Consider the following 20,566-nt stretch of genomic DNA (forward strand, 5'->3'; position numbering starts at 1 on the left):
ACCAGCTCACAAAACTCAGATAAGCTAAAAATCTGTAACGACTAACGCACACACACAGGCACATTCTCAAAACAGGGTTCAAGGATTTTTCCGGGTTTTTTTTTTTTTTCAAATATATATCATTTGTTGTCTGGAGTTGAAATATTTTATATTTAATTGATCATGGTTCAATTTATTTTTGGAATGTCCTTTTATTAAAATTATTTTATTTCTAAAATTATTTGTATAGTTAAGTGTCTTTATACATAATGTAAAAAAAAAAAAAAAAAAATTAATATATATATATATATATATATATATATATATATATATATATATATATATATATATATATATATATATATATGCAAGTTTTTGTGAAATTATTTAAAGCTATAATATGTTTTGTTTTCACTATAATTTCCTTTGAATATAACCTGGGAAATATTAGACTAAAAACTTAAAGATTTGTAATATTTAGAAGAAATAGACATTTTTTCTTAAATGTGCTAATCATTAACACTCACTGTTGTACTCCACGAAGTCGCAGGGGACCATAGTCAGCCCTGTAAATGTTAAAAGCGTTTGTAAGGAAACACATTGAAACAAACTGGATCCATTCTGGGATGGTCTACCATACATGATACATGGAGTGACTTGAAGTTGTTTCATCCGTCTTGTTACCTTCGATACAACAAATAGCGTCAGACAGTTTTATGTCACGTATTATTTTTTGTAACAATTACAAATGTAAATAAATTAATACCTCTTCTATCTCCCTGTAGCATATATTTTCTGGTTCTGTAGCCATCTTCTCACATTTGCCACATAAGCACCTGTACGACAAGTAATTTCAACATGACGCAACAGGTCTCTCGCATAAATATAATTTCGCTGGTACGTAGCAAACGTTATCACAATATTTGTGTTTGTAGTTTCAAAAAATTGCGTGAACGTTATCACAGTTTGTGTGTGTGTTGCACATCCATAATTGCAAAGGGGACACGATTAAAACTCTATAAGTACATAAATGTATCAAATAACCATTCCGAGACGTCCTGGTCCATTCCAATTTGTGTTTCTTCTGCCGGAGTCTCGTCATCATCTGGGTCTGATTCTGGTTCAAACATGTATGGCTGAATGCCATACAAAACAGCAGGTTTCTCACTCTCAGCCATTCTGCTTCTACCGACTGTTTATTGCCATAGGTATGCAAGTTACGCCCTCATCCAAAGGCAGGGCGGGGGTATGCAGCTCATTTACATTTAAGGTGGTACACACCAAAACAGCTCTTTTTAAAACAGGCCCCAAAAATGTCATTTTCAAATGGTTAGAATAAATTAACTGTGGGGTATTTTGTGCTGAAACTTCACAAATACATTCTGGGGACACCCGAGACCAATATTACAACTTGTAAATAGGGGCATAATAGGTGCCCTTTAAGACATCTGGTTTAAACATTACAATCCTCATGATAACTTTTGTTAACTTTATATGAAGTAAATCCACTTCAAAAGCTAATTACTCCTGGACAGCAATGCCATAGGAATATACAGAGTGAGCGCAAAAACGGAAGTTCAATGACAATTTTCTAAAGATGGCGGCGCCCTTGTTTCTCTGGCACATAAGGTCTATATTGCCCCTGTATGAGTAATGAACGTGGGAAATTTCAAATCTATACATGCATGGGAATATAGATATATGAATGAAGTTTGACACATGGAACGTTACATTTTCTTTATTTTTAAGAGTTTTATGATCATTGTCAGTTTCTGTACAAATATGTAACAATTACTTTATTGCAATTAATAGTAATTAATAGTTATTATAAAGTCAAACTATATTTAGAGATCTCCTGTAATTTGCCACTTAAAGGGTAACTAAACCCTAAACCAGTGGTTCCCAAACCTGTCCTGGAGTACCCCCAACACTGCACATTTTCTTTGTCTCCCTAATCAAACACACCTGATTCAACTCATCAGCTCATTAACAGCTCATTATCACATGGGTTAATGAGCTGATGAGTTGAATCAGGTGGGTTTGATTAGGGAGACAAAGAAAACGTGCAGTGTTGGGGGTACTCCAGGACAGTTTTGGGAACCACTGCCCTAAAACAACTTTTTTTAATTCATGATCTGTAAGAATGGGGCTTTATTAGTGCTGTTCATTGATTCGAGTAACTTTTTTGACATCTGGGTATAAAGTGTTTTAATTTTACAATATATGGTGTAAAAAACGTCTGAGTGCTGCCCTCTTCAGGTTGAACGGTGGCTACTGCAGTTGAATTTTCCTATTGGATGTTTGCGGTGGCAACGCGAGTGACGTAAGCGGTGGCAGGTGACGTCATAGATATCATATAAAGGCTAGATGTCTTAAGGCGGAGTCACTTCCTGCATCACCGGCGGCCATCTTACCACAGGGCTCTGTGAATTAAGGTGAGTGAGCAGCACGAACACAAATCCTCTTATCTCGGTGAAATCTTGACGGATTTACAAACGATTTGGTTTCTTACAAACGTCATTACCGTGGCTATAAATCTTTCATATGGAAGTCCATTTGTATAATTATTCATATGTATGCAGTTTCATAGCTACATCTCTGACGTTTATAACAAACCAAACCGTTTGAAAATCGGTAGAAAATTGAGCAAGTTATGGTTATGTAAAAGTACATACACCATGTTACGAGTGAGCGAGCACCCTGTGGTAAGATGGCCGCCGTGTGTGGACGTCGACTTCCATTGGCCAGCAGCGCGGACGAGACATCTAGCCTTTATATGATATCTATGGGTGACGTAAGCAGGTTCCAGCTCACCACGCCCCTGGTACGCCCAGGTGAAAAGGAAATATATTTAAATTGTGCTTATTTTGATATACTTAATGTATTTTAAGTGTACTGTATTAATTATATATTTAATTGTGTTATTTTTTAGACATCTTAAAGTATACTAAATGTACTTTAATATGTATTTAAGTTAAATTTTAAGGTAATAGTAATATATTTTAATATACTTAATTGTGTTAAAATGGACCTATTTTAAGTACATTTAGTGTAATTTAATAGCACTTCTTTAAATTGTATTTTTAATACACTTTAAATATGTTTTAGAACTACAGCTTAAGTATATTTTTAGCTTCATTAATGTGTTCCCAGTATATTTTAAATATAATATCAGCTTATTAATAATGTATTAGAAAAACACTATAAGAGCCACTATTAGTATAATACAAATACATTTTTATAAAACCATTCAGTATGAAAATAATATATTTTAATGTATTACAAATACATTGAAAAATTATCATTCCGTAAAACACAGTACAAAATATTTGTATAAAACACACACACACACACTTTGAAAGCTAGTAAACTTTAACGTACTACACCCAGTGTACATCAGTACAGCAGCATATGTAAACTGTACAAAAAAAATACATTAACATAAAATACAGTGATCTGCAGAGGTGTTATAAACAACAACAAAAAAAAAACTAACTTGAGTCAATAAATCGTCTCCGGTTACTTTCGTAACCTCGGTTCCCTGAAAGGCAGGGAACGAGACATTACGGATGTCGTATATGGGAACTCCCTCTCTTCTTCACATCTGCTGAAATCTTATAGGCTAACGCCAGCTGACACAGCTGGCCAATTGACGCAAAATATGCAAATACTGACAAGGCACCTGGCAGTATAAATTGCATTAAACGCGCCAATTGCATCAGAATAACGAAAAACGCTAAAATCTGAAGCGAACACGGCGGCTAGCGTAATGTCTCGTTCCCTGCCTTTCAGGGAACCGAGGTTACGAAAGTAACCGGAGACGTTCCCTATCAAGGCGGAACTTCGACATTACGGATGTCGTATATGGGAACTGTATAGAATCCCGCCGTGGAGAAACATACCACTTGAGACTGACAGAACCCACAACCAATAACCGTCCTTCTGGGATGCGATCATCTGATAGGGCGAGACTGTGAAAGCAAGCCCCTTACCCTGATAGGCCGAAACTGGCCAATAGCAAGCTCACCTGAACCTTGCTAGAATTTGCATATCCCAGGCAAAACAATGAGGAGGAGGATGCACTGACAGTTATTCAGGGCAACACAACTCAATAGAGAACAGTTCAACGCATAGCGGCGACAGTGCACTAAGCATAACACAGTAAAACACAGATGACTCATGAGCAAAGCGCAGAGTAGAACAACTGTAACTGTGTAAGGGTTAAATTCTTAACTCACCGAAAGCACTTGAGATGCTACAGAGGGTATATCCAACTTGTAAAATCTGGCGAACGTATTGTGAGAAGACCAGCCAGCCGCAAGGCATAAATCCTGAATAGACATACCCTTGGCCCAAGCCCATGAAGAAGCACTCTCGTCGAATGGGCCTTGATGTTAAGGGGGCATTCCTCCCCCATGCAATCGTAAGCCAAAGCAATAGCATCCACAATCCAGTGAGCAAGCCTCTGCTTCGAAACTCCCCGACCTTTGTTACACCCGCCAAAGCACACAAACAGCTGGTCCGATTGCCGAAAAGCGGCCGAGCGAGTAATATACATCCGTAACGCTCTGACCGGGCAAACAGGACTCTGAGCATCAGCGTCACCCGAGGCTGACTGCTCAGCAGATAAGGCCGGCAGGGAAACTATCTGCGCTCTGAACGGGGTATTGAGCGATTTAGGGACATACCCAGGTCTCGGTCTCAGCGTAACATTACAGTCTCCCGGTCCAAAACGAATGCAGTCGTCGTTTATCGAGAATGCCTGTAAGTCCCCGACCCGCTTTGCCGAAGCGAGAGCTATAAGAAGAGCCGTTTTTGGACTTTCGGGTAGCCCTATGGTCGAGATGCACGTGTAGTCGAAAGCTCCGTCTCAGGTCTTGTGTTTTTTGCTTTAATCCGACCGATTTTACTGCTGAATTCAAAGATAATGGCTTCTGAAAACAAGAAGACAAGTGCGGGCACACAAATGAATCTAAAATCATACACTACCAGGCTTAAAAATACTCAAACTCCAGCCAAAGACCCATCGGAAGACCAAACGGACCCGGCTGTGTTATTGGCGCTAAAACAGCAAGAGACGTCGATGCGTGATATGATGAAGCAAGTAGTAAAGGAAACTGTTCAGGAAGTTTTGTCAGGTGAATTTAAGCAGATGAAAGAGATGTTCGAGACGTCTATTTCAGCCATTGAACAGCTTTCAAAGGATGTGAAAGCGCAGGCCGAAGTCTCCGACATCTTAAAGATGCAGCAAAACACCATGGATGTCTCGCTCCGCGCTGTGAAGAAGGATATAGCTGAACACGGCGGAGAAATCAGTCAACTACGGGAAAGAATTATAAGCCAAGAGGACAGAGCCAGACGTCTCAATTTACGGCTCGTGAATCTACCAGAAGGTGCTGAAGGCTCTGACCCAATTGGGTTTCTCCAAGAAAACCTCACCAAATGGTTTCCTGCACTAGCCGGTCGTAAAGTTGAAATTCAGAGGGCACATCGGATCTATGGACTCCGCTCCGGTGGACGTCCGCGCACGCTGATCTTTTGCTTGTTGAGATACGGCGACCGAGTGAAAATTCTTCGAGAGGCCAGGGCCCTAAAATCTCCTCCATCCCATGCCAGGTCGAATCTGTACTTTTTCGCGGATTACAGCCCCGAGACGACTTCCCGGCGGAAGGCATTTGACGCGATCAAGAAACAGCTCTACGCAAAAGGCTATCATCCTTTCTTGGTTTATCCTGCGGTCTTGAAGGTTAGAGAGGACGGCGGAGAAGTCCACGAGTTTCACTCACCTTCGGACGCCGAAAACTTTCTAGCCGGTAAACTGAATGCTGATCGTGAAGACCCGGAATGCAGTAACAACTTTGACGCACTTGCTGATACGGAGAGCGGTCATGCTCCGTGAAAAATCTGCGTCATAGGCTTTGGCGGACGTCAAGAATCGGCACTCAAAACATTTGTGGACTGTTCATTAACATTTAAGCAGTTTGATGTAGCGATCTGAGTTAGAGGGGCCTGGGACGGTCGCGTCACGGTCAAGGAGCTACGCGGAGTATTTCCCTTTTTTTTGTGTGTGAGAGTTTAACCAAAGACAGAGTCAGGCAAGTTCTGCCGCCTCAGTTGTTAACGGTTAAAAGTTCTCCCGGTTGGGAGTTTAGGTGTTTGTCAGAGTGGATCTTTTGTTTCTTGGATTTGAAAGTGTTTTTTATTTTATTTTATTTTTTGTGGTCTCACTACATGCAGAGTCACATTAAAGCGCAAATGTATCCGTTCATTTCTCCATTACAAGAATTGGTAGAGTGGTGCAGGATTTAATATTGATATCATAGAATGTCCGAGGTCTGAACTCGAAAGTAAAACGGGCTAAATGTTTACATTATCTTAAGCAGAACAAGGTGACCATAGCATTAATACAAGAAACACACTTGAGACAGAAGGATGTGCACTGCTTTCAAAACAGACACTATAGGTCTGTTGCATATTCCTCTGCTAACAATAAAACAAAAGGAGTACTAATTCTATTTAATAGGAAGTTCAACGCCCATGTCGAATATATTGGATCTGATAATGTGGGTCGAATGGCTTATGTATGTGTTGTCATTAATAATAATAAGTTTTGTATAGCATGCATTTATGCTCCAAATGATCATAATTCTAACTTCTTATCACTTTTGACAAAAACACTGTTAGATTTTAAAGACTATTATTTAATAATTGGAGGTGATTTCAATCAAGTGTGTAATCCTGCTCTTGATAAATCTTCAGGTCCATCTGTAGATATTGCGCACCCTCCTAGTGAATTGAATATATTCATGGAAGAGCTCAATGTAATTGATGCGTGGCGCTCTAGGAACTTATCCATTAAGGATTATTCCTTTTATTCATCTCGCCACAAAACATATTCTCGAATTGATTATATTTTTGTTTCTCCTCAACTTGATGAATGCATTGTGTCCACACAGATATTGCCTATTCTTATATCTGACCATGGTGCGGTTCTGTATACACTTCTCATAGGGGATAGAGTGAATTCCAAGACTAGGCGTTGGAGATTTAACAATGCTCTCCTGAAAAACAGCGACTTCATTTTACAGCTTAATTCTAATCTTGCTGACTTTATTCTTCGCAATAAGGATTCTGCTTCTAATCCGCAATCCCTGTGGGAAGTAACTAAATGTTTTCTACGGGGCAATGCTATTTCCTTCTCATCGCGTCTCCATTCGGCTTGGAAAAAGACATTATCTGATTTACAAACTCAGATCTCTCTAATCGAAAATTGCCAAAAGTCTGCATATTGTGAATCGAGAGAGAAACAGCTGACAGCACTGAAAAAAGAATATAACACTGCTACGCAACATATTGCAGAATTTATAATTCATAGAACTAGAGTCAACTACTATTATTATAACGAGCGGTCAAGCAGACTTTTGGCTTTAAAAATGAAGGAAGGGGAGTCTTTGTCGTTTATTAGTAGTATTCAAACACTCCAGGGGTTGATCACTCACAATCAGCAAGAAATAAACTGTACATTTAAGGAATTTTATTCCGCATTATACACCTCAGAAGCGGATCCAAATGAATGAGCGATGAGGGAATTCTTAGCTGAGCTAAACCTTCCCTCCTTATCTCCGGAGGAAGCTATGGCTCTAGGAGCTCCTATCACGCTAGAAGAGCTGACAAGAGCTCTAAAATCGTTGAAACTGGGCAAGTCCCCGGGTTTAGATGGGCTTCCTCCTGAACTTTTTCAGGAGGTATGGGATCAGGTGGGACCACTGGTCCTGGCTTCAATAAATTATGCCATTGAACATGGGAGGTTTCATAGAGACCAAAACACATCCTTAATTACTCTACTTTTAAAAAAAGACAAACCTCCGTTTTCCCCCAAAAGCTACCGGCCTATTTCTTTAATATCTTCAGAATTAAAACTTTTTGCAAAAGTACTTGTAAATAGAATCGACCCACTGATTGGTAAACTGATACATGAGGACCAGACCGGTTTTATCAAAGGTAGACTGGCTTCTGATAATGTCAGACGACTTTTTCACATTCTTAATATTCTCGAAACATCTAATAATCCAGCAGCACTTTTCAGCCTAGATGCTGAAAAAGCCTTTGACAGTCTTGAATGGAGGTATTTATGGGCAGTTCTTGATGTATTTGGCTTTGATTGTAACTTTATACAGATGATAGGAACACTATACAGCTGCTCACAGGCAGTGGTTCAAACAGGGGAGGTTATCTCCAACTCTTTTCCTCTTAATAGAGGGTCTCGTCAAGGCTGTCCACTTTCGCCAGTCTTATTTGCCCTTTCCGTGGAGCCTTTAGCACAGGCCATAAGACAAAATTCCATGATCTCACCAATAATTATTAAAGATACAAGTCATAAAATTTCATTATATGCTGATGACATTATCCTTTATTTTTCTGATATTACTAATTCGCTTCCTCAGATCATGAACCTTTTTTCTAATTTTAGTTCCTTTTCAGGATATAAAATAAATTGGGATAAGTCCCTATTAGTTCCTTTAAATGATGCAGCGAAGAAGACTCCCCTCCCTGACAGCTTACCTCTCGAGTGGCACACTTCAAAATTTACTTACCTTGGTCTATGTATTCCTCCCTGTTTTTCAAATATCAGCTTTGAGAATTATGTTACACTTAAGGGTAAAATACAGGCGGATTTACAAAGGTGGTCATCCTTGAAATTGACATTACAAGGGAGGATTGCGTTAGTAAAGATGAATGTTCTTGGGCGCTTAAATTTTTTGTTCTCCATGTTGCCATTTTCTCCCCCTAAAGATTACTTCACAGACCTCCAAAGGATGACTTCTAAATTCATTTGGAATAACAAAAAACCCCGTATCAAATTCGATACCCTAAAACGTCCTAAGTCTTTGGGTGGCCTATCATTGCCAGACTTTAAGTTGTACTATTGGTCTTTTCAGTTAAAGTCTTTAAATTCATGGTTAGATGTACAACCTTTCCGGGCTCCCCAGTGGAAATTAATTGAAGAGTCATTGGTTTCTCCTCATAGATTGCAGGATGTGCTATTTTCAGGAATCAAACTTAAAAAAGCTTCTAAAGAATTTGGCCCAATTATAGCTAATTCTATATCTACATGGCGTCTGGTAGAAAAATATGTTAATCATTCATCAAAATTTTGCATGCAGTCTCCCATTTGGAACAATTTCTACCTATTACGAAACATGAAACCATATACCTGTTCGCTGTGGTCAGATAGAGGTATTAATACATTAGATAATATTTATGATCAGACAGGGCTAAGGACATTCCGGGATCTGCAGTCCTGTTATAATCTGCCTGGATTCTCATGGTTCTTGTATTTACAGTTAAGATCCTCACTTAAAGCTTATGGAGTTCCTTGGGACAGACCTTTGACATCTCACCCCATGGCTCACTGGTTTGAATCCATGAAGGGGAAAACAGCCAAGGTCTCTATTATTTATGGTAGTCTTGTCGTGGAGAAATGTGGAACTCTTGGTATCACCCGAATTTGGGACAGAGAGCTTTTGGCACAGGATCGCAGTTTTGATTGGGAGACAATATGGCAAAATGTCTCGGTCTCATCTAAAAACCCTGCTCACCAGCTGATAAACTACAATGTAATCCACAGAATATATTATACTCCTCTGAAACGTTTTAGAATGAAACTTATTCCCTCCCCTGTGTGTGATAAATGTAGCACTGGGGCAATCGGCAGCTTTCTCCATCTGTTCTGGGAATGTCCTCTGATCTTCAGCTTCTGGGTTAAAATTTCTTCTGTTCTATCACAACTTTTGGAACTGACAATTGATCCTGAGCCATGTCTTTTCCTTCTTAACGATGTCTCTTCTGTTGCTCTTACGTTAAATCAAAAACGGACTCTCTTCTCTGGGTTAACTGCTGCTAAGAAAACCATAATTAGTTCTTGGTTTCCCCCTAATTCACTATCAGAGAAGCAGTGGTTGTCCTATTTTATAGATATTGTTCGTTTGGAGCGATCCTCTGCCTTAATAAATAGGGCAAAGATTAAAACTATTGAGCACTGGAGCCAAACACATGACAACTTAATGTCTATTCTTTAAACTTGACTGTTCTAAAGGGATAGGGGAGTACTTAGATGGGGATCAGGGCTAATGGGATGGCAGATTCCCTCTTTTTCCCTCTCTATTTATTGTAACTTTTAATTTTTATTTATTTATTTATTTGTTTATAGGGGCCTTAATTATCTTTATCTCATTAGACACTTTCTATCTGTAAATCATTTATCTCTGACTATGTATATAGTTCAAAAAATGTATTTTATTTTATTTTACTTATTTTATTTTATTAGTCCTTCTGTATATGCACATGTTTCTCTTCTGTATATCTGTTTTGTATTTGTTATCAGTTATGTCCTCCGCATTGAAGTAATTTTGTGAAAATTTGTCAATGCTAATGCTGATAACCTTGTGCGTAAGAAATACAATAAAATATTGGTCACAAAAAAAAAAAAGAAGAGCCGTTTTTATGGAGAGTTCCTTGATCGCTATCGAGGCTAGGGGCTCGAACGGCGGAAGAGACAAAGCCTTCAAAACCAGAGCCAAATCCCACGGCGGTACCGAAGGCGGTCGCGTAGGGAATAATCTCCTAGCTCCCTTAAGAAAACCGATCACAGATGCATGCTTACCGATCGACCGTCCGTCGACCGGGGGGCGAAACGGCGCAATAGCGGCCACATACACCTTTAGCGTGGATGGTGAACTCCCGTTATCCATCCTGTGCTGAAGGAAGCGCAGGACATCCGACACGGAACAGTTAACCGGGTCGATCTCGACATCCTGGCACCATTTAGAGAAAACACCCCATTTCAGAGCATACAAACGTCTGGTCGACGGCGCCCACGCCTCAGCAATGGTGTTCAAAACCCGCGAGTGCAGCGCGTCCTGACCGCTCAGCGAGACTGCAGCGGCCACACATGGAGGTTCCACAGCCCAGGATTGGGATGCCAGATCGTGCCGCTCGCCTGGGACAAAAGATCCCTCCTGAGTGGAATTTCCCATGGCGTTCCCGCTAGTAATTCCTTCATGTCCGCAAACCAAGGCTGGTTTGGCCAGTTGGGAGCTACAAGGATTACTGATGCTTTTTCCTCCCTGATCTTGCACAACACCGTGGGCAGAATTTTTACCGGAGGAAAGGCATAGAGACTGGTCTTCGGCCAGCGCGAAGTCAACGCGTTGCCCAGCGGGGAACGAGTCAGCGAGAAGAACACCCTGACAGTGCGTGTTCTCGACCGTGGCAAAGAGGTCGATCTCTGCTCTGCCGAAACGGTTCCAAATCAGTTGGACCGTCCCCGGGTGGAGCCTCCACTCCCCTTGAGGGATCCCGTCCCTCGACAGCATATCCGCCCCGTGGTTCAGGACACCGGGGATGTGCGCTGCTCTCACGGAGAGAAAGTGCCTGTCTGCCCATAGCAGGAGAGCCTCCGCCTGCTTGAAAAGGGCTTTCGAATGCACTCCGCCTTGGCGATTTATATAGGAAACCACGGACGTGTTGTCGGTCCGGATCAGCACGTGTCGTTGTTTCAACTGAGACCGAAAAGCTCTGAGGGCTAGGGAAACCGCCATGAGTTCCAAGCGGTTTATGTGCCACTTCCCCTGCAGTTCTGACCACTGACCCGAAGCGGGTTCGCCCAAGCAGACCGCTCCCCAGCCTGAGGTCGACGCATCCGTCAAAACCTCTATGCTTCGCGTCACGATGCCCAGGGGAACTCCTGAGCTGAATAACTCCGTGTTTTTCCACGGCGCCAGAGCGCGAACGCAGCTGTGGGTAACCGTGATGCGCTTGTGGCCGGAGGACCACGCACTCGGAGGGACTCGATCTTTCAGCCAGAGTTGAAGCGGTCTCATATGCAGCAGACCCAGGTGACAAACCGAGGAAGCCGCTGCCATCCGTCCCAGTAGTCTCTGAAAGTCTTTCAGCGGGACCGACCTGCCCAGTTTGAAGAGACCCAGAGATGATCTTAGAGCCTCGACTCGCTCCGGGGAGAGACGGGCTCGCATCCTCACCGAATCGAAACACACCCCCAGAAATGTAGTGGTTTGACTCGGCGTGAGCACACTCTTCTGGACGTTTACCCGCATCCCAAGCGTACTCAGATGGTGAAGCAGGGCTTCCACATGACCGATCAGCGTTTCTTTCGAGTGAGCTAGAATCAGCCAGTCGTCCAGGTAGTTTAGAATGCGCATTCCGCTCGACCTGAGGGGAGAAAGCGCCGCATCTACACATTTCGAAAATGTGCGGGGGGCTAGAGCCAGTCCAAACGGAAGCACCGAATACTGGTAAGCCGTGTTCTCGAACGCGAATCTTAGGAAGCGTCTGTGACGCTTCACTATTTGGATGTGAAAGTATGCGTCCTTTAAGTCCACTGAAGCGAACCAATCCCCGGGACGAACCTGTGCCAGGATCTGCTTCAGCGGCGTCATTCTGAACGCGCGTTTGTGGAGCGCTCTGTTGACGGGTCTCAGGTCGAGTATAGGACGGAGACCTCCTCCCTTCTTCGGCACCACAAAGTAGCGGCTGTAGAAACCGCTTTCCCTCTCGCCCGGGGGGACCGGTTCTATCGCTCCTTTCTCGAGCAAGCCGCGAACTTCCTGTCTCAGGACATGGGCGTTTTGGGGCAAAGTCAATGACGGAATCACGCCGCGGAAGCGGGGTGGTCTGCGTTTGAACTGAAGCGTATACCCGTGCCGAATTATGTTCATTACCCACGGCGAAACGCCGATCAATTTAGCTTGGAGGACCTGGAGAACAGCCATAGCATGGAGGGCTGACACTGCTTCTCCTGCCGCTCCGTATGCCTTGTCAGCCTGATGGGCGGTGAACCTGCAGGGCTTGGACGGCAGGCTGCGGTCCGAGCCCAGAGCAGGCGTCGATGGGCAGAGATGGGAGGCGACGGTCTCTTCCACGGGCGGCACGTGAAGATATCCGTGTGTCTCTGCGTCGTCGACGTGGGGAAACAAGGCCTGGGTAGAGGCGAGGGTGCGCGCAGACTGGGGCGCAGCCCACGACTTTACCACGTGGTCGTGCACGTCCGGGAAGAAGGGGGTTCCCCTCTTCGATGCGGCCTGGCGGCGGCTCGAGTTGAGGAACCACGAATCGAGCTTACTCCTGGTAGGCTCATCCGGAGCACTCCAAGAGAGGTCCAGCTCGGACACCGCCTTACTGAGGATCCTGAAGAGGTCCTCTTGGAGGTCTGCAGGGCCCTCCTCTGGCTTGACGGATTCAGATGCCCAGTCCTTCTCCGAAGCCGACAGGGACATCGAGTCGTCTTCCACGCTCGCACCAAAGGAGATGAAGTCCGCGACTTCGCGAGGGAGGTGGAAGGAAGCATCCAGGAAGCTTACCGCGTCCCGTTCTTTGTCCCCGGGGGTGGCGGGACCCACCAGCGGCTCGCTGGCGGCGGTGGGCCCAATCCCCGCTACTGTACGAGCCATATCCCGCCTGGCCTTGAGTGCTCTCATGGGCATTTCAGCGCAGATATCGCACGCGAGGCCGTCCGTGAGCGCTGACTCGGCGTGAGCCAGGCCCAAGCAGGCGATGCAAAAGAGGTGTGAGTCGGGCTGCACGATGGGGCCCGCGCACAGATTGCATACGGTCGCCATCGGATGCTGAAGACAGTAGGTATCTTCGGTGCACCTTCAACGATGGCAAGGTTGATTTTTATTTCCAGTCGATAAGTATAGCACACTTGATTTGAGCGTGAAATGAGAGATTCTGATGCAATTGGCGCGTTTAATGCAATTTATACTGCCAGGTGCCTTGTCAGTATTTGCATATTTTGCGTCAATTGGCCAGCTGTGTCAGCTGGCGTTAGCCTATAAGATTTCAGCAGATGTGAAGAAGAGAGGGAGTTCCCATATACGACATCCGTAATGTCGAAGTTCCGCCTTGATAGGGAACTAACTACAGTCAATAAAGTGCTGTCATTAATAGCTGCAAACAATTACAGTACTGTTACAACTCAAACCATCTTCATCCTTCAAGTGAATTGGAGTGATTGGTCTTTGAGTTTGCCTCGTTGTCGACGTTTTGGAAATTGTTTGATCTCAGTGTCTGTGAAAGGGGAAAAAGAGGAGTTTATTTTTATATTAAAGCAAAATTAACCTCTGTTAAAAAAGTAACTGTTCCCTTTCAAAAGGGAACTTGCACTGCTTCAATGATGCTATTGGGGAACGATGTTCTCTAGGTGCCTCTTTAATACTTCTGTCATCGATGCAGTGTCTCATTCCCTGTTCTCAGGGAAGAGAGGTCGTAACCTAGAAGTTTTTTACTACAACACAGTATGATGTTTTGACATTTCCCTCTGTTGTACATACAAGGTGAAAAAGGCGTAGCCTACTGTTAAATGTATTATGAATGCATTAAAGTACATTTGTTTTGTACTAAAAACATACTGAAGTACATATTTAATACATTTAATTGTAAGTCTTTTTCACCTGGTAAAAATGGAATTCTTTAACATGGCATATAATGCTTTGTTCATATTTTAACAGTAGACATTCAATATAAAATGTTAATGTAATTCAGAAAAGGAGTTTAATAAAATATCTCTTGAACAACTGTGAAGTCTACTCGTGATATTTTGCGCACGCAATTATATCAATACAGTAGCACAAAGTATTGCAATATTTAATTATAAAATGATCTGTTTTACTTTCGGGTTATAGGGCTGTGACGGTGGGAGTTTTTTTTACCACTGTCAAAAAGGTGGTAATGGACCAACTACCGGCGGTGGTGCAGTGGTTGGGGGGTTTTGAAATAAAAAAAAAAAAGTGTTTATTTGAGCAAAAAGTGTTTATTTGAGCAATTCCGTCAAAAAAAAAAAAAAAAACCACTAAAGCCTGTAAAGCATTGAAATAAATATCAGTAAATATTGGCAAATTAAATAATATAATTTTAAAAAAAGATGCGTGATACAGCCTGAAATGGACGTTTTGCTAACATTTGTCTACCAAGACTGACCGAATAGACAAGCAGAAAAAAATCTCTATAACAGAGGAGATATGAGATTAAACCATACTTACTACTCTACTCTTTGTTTGTCACTGCACTCAGATTTCAGTTTTTCTTCTATAACTGGTCTGAAAAACAACAAATATTAATATTTAAAAAAAGAGAGAGATTTACATAAATATTTATATATCAGTCAAGCATGGCGCGTTTACATTTGTTCACATTAAGTAGCCTCTGTATCTGGATAACTGATCGGATTTCTGTTTCCTGCATAAATTAAAATTAGGTCTGAAGCAGGACACCAGATTAGAAGAAAAGATGATACAAATTAAACATCTTTAACTCAATTAATAATAGAGTATCATCTATCATCATTCTATCATTATAATAAATCAATCATCTTTAGCCTAATCTATAATAAGATTTTGTAAACAATCTTTTTTTCAAAAAGTTTGCAAAAAACTGACAAGCCAATTATGGAAGTGTGTACTGATTGGAAATTGATTGCAAATAAAGAAGCGCGTTTACACGTGCCTTTTAAATGTGTAAGTGGACAACTTCCGGATACAGGTCGCATATTAATGTCAAAAAGTGTAAACACAGCCATAGAAAGTTATTAAAAAGGCAATAAGGTTGTCAAGCTTGAACAAATATAAACACCAATCACACACTTCCATAATTGGCTGGTCAGTTTTTTTTTTTTTTTTACTTTTCAAAGATCATTTACAAAATAACAATAAAGCCAAAATTTTCAGGTAATCAGAAATAAATACAGCTTCATTTTGCAAATACAAACAAAATGAATGTCATGCTGTACATGTTATAATAACTAATTCTGTTTTTTTGCAGATGCATTGGACAATGTTTTATAGTTGTTTTAAGACAGAGACAAATCTCTCCACATAGATTTTAAACACATTTACCAAAAACTTTAGACTTTGACTATATACCCAGTGCTGAAGTTGCTAGAAATCAGTATCAGCATCATGTTACAGCGGTTAACGTCAGTATTACACGTACACGTCATATTAGCAAATGCATGAGACATATCCAACTAAGAAAAAAAAAAAAAACAGTGAGCTATATATTTATGTCTACCTTTCATGGCTTCCAGCACCGTAGAAAGGTCCCAAACGGGGACTGAAGGCGGTCTGGGAGGATTCAGTCTCCTAGCTCCCCTAAGGAAGCGGATGACTCAATCGTTCTTTCCTATCGACTGGCCAAGCGTTGTCTTAGAGATCGCCGCTATAGCCGCCACGTAAACTTTGAGCGTGGATGGGGACCTGCCCTTATCCAGCAGCTGTAGGAAGGAAAGCACCTCCGTCACCCCACAGGCAGTGGGGGACTCACCGCGGGCTGTGCACCAGCCCACAAACACCGACCACTTCGAGGAGTAGAGCCGTCTCATAGACGGAGCTCTAGCCTGTGCGATCGTGTTCAATACTCCCTCAGGGAGACTGACATGTACCCGTTGATGGCCCAAACATGAAGGGACCAACGCTCCGGGTGAGGATGCCAGATTGAGCCGTGCGCTTGAGAGAGGAGGTCCCTCCTCATTGGCACCGGCCACGGTGCGGTGCTCGATAGCTGCATCAGGACTGGGAACCACGGTTGGTTTTTCCAGAACGGAGCTACGAGCAGCACCGCACAGCCCTTTTCCCTGATCCGCTCTAACACCTGAGGCAGGAGAGAGACGGGGGGAAAGGCATAGAGCGGGCGGCGTGGCCACACATGAGCCAGCGCGTCCCTGCTTTTGGAGAAAAATTCAGGGCACTGAGCGTTTTCTTGAGACGCGAACAGGTCTATTTCCGCTCTGCCGAATTTCTTCCACAACAGTTGGACTGTCTGTGGGTGCAGAGACCATTCGCCTGCCGGAACATTGTTCCTGGACAGCCTGTCTGGTCCCTCGTTCAGGGCCCCTGGTACATGCGCCGCTCTCAGCGAGCGCAAGTTGAGCTGGGCCCAAACCAGGTGGCGTTCCGCCAGCCTGTACAGGTTTCTGGACCTGAGGCCGCCCTGGTGATTTATGTAGGACACCACAGACATGTTGTCCGAGCGGATCAGGACGAGGTGTCCTTTTATCTGGGGACAAAAGCGTATCAACGCGTTGTTCACTGCCAACATTTCGAGGCAGTTTATGTGTAGAAGCTTTTCCCGTTCTGACCACTGGCCAAAGAACGGTCTGCCCTCGAGCAGCGCTCCCCATCCCGAGGTGGATGTGTCCGTGGACACCACTTTCACTCTCGAGGAAGTCCCCAGGCTTACACCTGACTGGTACCAGTCGTTCACTTTCCAAGGTTTCAAAGCTGCTATGCACTTGTGAGTGACCTTGAGACTGAACAGACCGGATGCCCACGCTCGGCGTGGGACTCGCGCTTTCAGCCAAAACTGCAGTGGACGCATGCGGAGCATGCCCAGCTGTAGTACTGAGGATGCTGAGGCCATGAGACCCAGCATCCTTTGGAATTTTCTGAGCGGGACCGTAGCGCCGCAGCGAAAATAGTTCGCTGCCCGCTGAATGTCTACCGCGCGCTGTGTCGATAGCCGTGCTACCATAGACAGCGAGTTCAGCTCTGTGCCCAGGAACGATATCGTTTGGCTGGGGGACAGAGAGCTCTTCGCCCAGTTGATACTGAGACCCAATTTCTCGAGATGGTCGAGTAAAATGGTCGAGTGCTCCATGAGCTCTGAGCGGGATTGCGCTAGAATCAGCCAGTCGTCCAGATCAGTACTCGCACGCCCTTCACTCTGAGGGGTGCGAGCGCTGCATCCATGCACTTCGTAAATGTACGGGGTGCCAGGGATAAGCCGAACGGTAGGACTGAGTACTGATAAGCCTGGCCCTCGAAGGCGAATCTCAAATATCGCCTGTGACGTGACGCTATTTGTATTTGAAAATACGCGTCCTTCAGATCTATTGACACGAACCAGTCTCCCTGGTGAATCTGCGCAAGGATCTGTCTGGTCGTGAGCATCCTGAAACGTCGCTTCACAAGCACTTTGTTCAGATGCCTTAGATCTAGTATGGGTCTGAGACCCCCGTCTTTTTTGGGTACCAGGAAGTATCTGCTGTATAGACCCCCTTCGCTCTGGGCTTGAGAGAGAGAGATTCTATGGCCCCTTTGCTCAATAGTTTCGCTATTTCGGCTCGAAGTAAGTGTGCTACTTCTGTTTTTACCGTAGTCTCGGCGCGTGCTGTAAAGCGGCGAGGGCGTCAGCGAAACTGCAACGAATAGCCTCTTTCTATGATGTCCAGCACCCATTTCGAAACCCCGGGAAGCTCTGCCCATGCGTCTGCACGGAGAGCTAGGGGTTGAAGGCAAAAACGCTCCGATCGCTCGGCGATGGAGGGGCTTCGCTGTGCTGTATCACAGGTGTAGCGCTCGCGGCGCTCGAGGCGGGGGCCGCGCTGATAACAGCGGGCAGAATGCCCGCGCTCAAGCTCTCTGCAGCAGTGAACTGAGAGAGCGAGTGCTGGGCTTTCGGTTCTGTGAGTGGATGTGGGCGCGTGGCAGCGGGCACATTCATAACACTGAGAACACTTCTCGCTTGAGTGAAGCGAACGCCTACTGGTTTAGTTTTTACAGAAACCGTGAGGCTTATTTGACGTGGTGTGTGTACCACGTTTGATGCGCAATCGAACGATTTCGAGTCGATTTTATGTGCGCGAGCCTTGTGTGACAGGCTGTGCTTGTGTGTAGTGATTGGCACTGAGCAGTGGGCGATCTTTCTACACATAAAACACCATCGGTCGTGGCCGGGACACCAGAAAAAATGCTCTCTTGGAGATTTCTCTGGGTAGCCGTAAAAACGGCTTTTGTGTGCAGGCAAGCGGGCAGTGGGACCGGCTTGTTGACTGCAGGAAACACTGGACCAGTCGCAATTTCTGGAACTGGTCGAGCGAATAACTTTGGTGGAAGTCCGGCGGCAGCGGGACTCGAACACCGTCGTTTTCCTAGCTGTGCTAGGATGACTTCGGGGCCTCGGGCTTGACCGCTATCTTGGGCCGCGGGCCGCGCATGGTGGGGCGGTGGCTAGATGAGCGGGAGCGCGGTCTCGCGCTTCGGGCCTGGCGGCGCTGCGAAGTGGCGGCGGTGGGCGGCGGCTGGGTTCTTGAGCTCTGCGCAGACGGTTTCGCTCGGCCTGCAGCTGAGCTGGAGCGCTTCGGAAGGAAGTGCTTCATCGCCTGGGACGCCTTCTGGACTTCCGCAAATCTCTCCGTGAAGTCCTTCACGGAGGACCCGAAGAGGCCGGCAGGGGAGAGCGGGGCGTCGAGGAACGCGGTGCGCTCGGAGTCGGTCATTTCGGACAGCATGAGCCATAGGTGCCTCTCTGCCACAGTGAGAGAGGCCATCGCCCGCCCAATGGCTTGTGCCGCGGCCTTAGTAGCACGGAGAGCGAGTGGTAGCCTCTGTTTTTAGCATCCTCGACGCTGGAGAATGCCGGGGAAACAGAGGAATGCACTCTCGCTGAATAAGGAGCGTTCCAGGATTTAGCGACTTCCCCGTGAAGCTCAGGCAGGAAGGGCGCTGGTTTCGACTGGGCTGAAGTACGCTCCTTGGGCAGGTAGAAACCATCCAGCCGGTTGTGAGCGGGCGGCTCGGGCGAGGACCACTCGAGGCCGAGGTTCCCCGCGGCCTGTGCGAGTATCCGCATGAGCTCCGCCTCAATGGATGCTCTCTTACCCGACGAAGTGTGGGCAGTGGGCGCGAGGTCTTCAGAGCTCGCCCAATCCTCACTGCCTGACGCCAGGATAGAGCAGGAATCCTCTTCTCCCAGCGGGGCTTCCTCGTCAGCGAAGTCGATGGACGCGGCGGCGGAACGCGGCCGCTGTCCATCCGGAAGAGAGGCTGACGAAGCCGGTGAAGCAGGCGGGCGAACCGGCGAGCTTTGGCGGCTGGGGGGAGGTTCCGGGGCCCGCTGGGCACGGCGCTTTTTACGGCGTGAGGCCGCGGCGGGCGGTGAAGCAGTCTCGTCGAAGAAGGCCAGGCGAGTCCTCAGAGTCGCCATGGAGAGTTGCTCGCAGTGAGGGCATCCGCCGTCAGCGAGCGCGAGAGCTGCATGTTCCTGACCCAGGCAGGGAACGCACACGATGTGGCGGTCCCCGTCGCTGAGTGTGGCTCTGCATGAGCTGCAGGAGGGCATCTTTAGAAAGACGCTGGCTCTTTTAGGATGTGTGTTGCGGTGGCAACACACACACACACACACACACAATACAGTGCAGTAAAAGAGCGAAAAGGATATAAGCGCCGGAAAGCGCAGCAGGAAGGCAAGGAAGGCGGTGCGGCCAGCGACTTCTGTTGACTCGTCCCGCTGAAGGTGCTCTCTGGTCAACGGCGCGGCTTCTTCTCCAGCTCCAGCGATGCGTGTGCTTCGCTTGAAGGATGAAAAATCAGATACTAGCTGCCTGCGAGCGATATTTATAGGCCTAGACCACGCCCGTTTCGGCGGGACGTGACGCAGCGGGCGCGAAGTGCCCTCATTGGATCTGGCGTCACGCCAGGCCTCGCTCGATAGGCTGCTGCAGTTGCCGCTGAACAGCCAATAGGCGCGCGAGCTGCCTCGCCTATGTCTGTATGCTGCTGCTGCTGCTGCAACG

The sequence above is a fragment of the Scardinius erythrophthalmus genome, assembly GCF_964197995.2.
Source record: "Scardinius erythrophthalmus genome assembly, chromosome: 1".
NCBI lineage: Eukaryota > Metazoa > Chordata > Actinopteri > Cypriniformes > Leuciscidae > Scardinius > Scardinius erythrophthalmus.